A 1,801-nucleotide genomic window follows, 5' to 3' on the forward strand; every position below is an offset into this window, starting at 1 on the left:
AGAATATTAGATGTACCATGAACTGCCAGAAGTATGAACAAACCTGTCTTGGAAGAAATCCAGCCAGAATGCTCTTCCCAAGGATGGGAAGAAGTTGTCTCAGGTACATGTTATTAGGAGGGACCAGTTCCTGGAGAACGACATTGTGCCTGGTAAAGTAGAGGGTCAGTAAAAAAGAGGAAGACTCATAAATAGATTGCTCAACACAGTGGCTGCAACAGTGTGCTCAAACACAGCAAAAATTTTGAAGATAGAGCAGGACCCTGCAGAGATGAGTTTTGTTGGATAGGGTCACTAAGAGCCAGAATTGACTAGAGGCCACCTAACAACAGCAACATGTATATCTGTGTATCTATCAATCAGTCAGTCTATCTATCTATCTATCTATCTACCTATCTATAGGTGTATAATTATATAGATATGTAGTAGTGTCATAGGTCTTAAATCAATACAGTTTAGAAAAGATGTATCTATCATGCTGAAAACACTTAGATGGAAAGGATCCCTCTTGAAAAACTAAGAAGAGTGATTATCACAAAAAGGATAAAAAAGCCCTCTGGCAAGAGTGTCATGTTAGGCTACTGATAATTTGAGATTGCCAACATTTCATTTAAATCTTAGAAGTCAGGGAGGCCAAATTTCAGTTTCATGTAGAAGTTAAAGAAGTCAAAGAAAAACTTTTTTTTTTTTCCCTTAAGCTCCCTATTTGCTTTTCCACGTACTGTTGAGAACTGCAAGATTGGCTAACTATGGAAACCATTTAAAGGAATCTTATTAAAAATCCAACTTCCTAAAATAGAACCTTAAGTGAACTTCTAATTCCAACTGGTGATCCAGAATCTCATTAATCTTTAAAGTTATTGTTATGGATTAAATTGTGTCCCCCAAAAGTATGTTTTGTAAATTTTAACCTTTGAGTTGGAATCGACTCGATGGCAATGGGTTTGGTTTTCATTTTTATTTTTTTGGTTTTATACCTGTGGTTATAATCCCATTTGGAAACAGGTTGTCTTTGTTATGTTAATGAGACACGATTAGTGTAGGGTGTGTCTCAAGTCAATCTTTGGAGATATAGAAGAGATTAAACAAGCAAGCAAGAGAAGTAGAGATGAGGGAAGAGAGATGCCAGGCCACATGAACACTGCCCAGGAGCAGAAACTCAGAAGAGATAAGCACCTTCCTCCAGAGCTGACAGAGAGAAAGCCTTTCCCTAGAGTTGGCACCCTGAATTGGGACTTCTAGCCTTCGAAACTGTGAGAAAATAAATTTCTGTTTCTTAAAGCTACGCATTTGTGGTGTTTCTATTATAGCAGCACTAGATAACCAAGACAGTTATTATATTTTATTGTGGTCGAGACCTGATTCACCCCTATACCTCAGAAGTTTAAAGTTCTCTGCAAATTGCTTCACTGTGCCTTACAGCATCTTCATTAATATTAAACTACTATGTGTATTAAAGCTTTGAATTGGGAAAAATTGTCTCAATACTGTAGGAATCATAATAAAGTATTTATAATTTTTAAACAATTGAAATTTAACTTGACAAAGCTGATTGATATTCACTCTATAAAATGTTAACACCAATGTCTGTATCTCAACACATGCTACTGTATTTTAAGAGACACTTTGTTGTTACAAACCAACCACCAGTTGCTGCTGAGTTGACTGTAACTCACGGGAAACCCACGTGTGTCAGAGTAGAACTGTGCTCCATAGGATTTTTAATGGCTGATTCTCAAAGTAGATTGCCAGGCTTTTAATCTGAGGCTCCTCTGGGTATAGCTAAACTTCCAGGACCAGA

Source organism: Trichechus manatus, unplaced genomic scaffold (genome assembly GCF_000243295.1).
Source record: "Trichechus manatus latirostris isolate Lorelei unplaced genomic scaffold, TriManLat1.0 scaffold00032, whole genome shotgun sequence".
Lineage (NCBI taxonomy): Eukaryota > Metazoa > Chordata > Mammalia > Sirenia > Trichechidae > Trichechus > Trichechus manatus.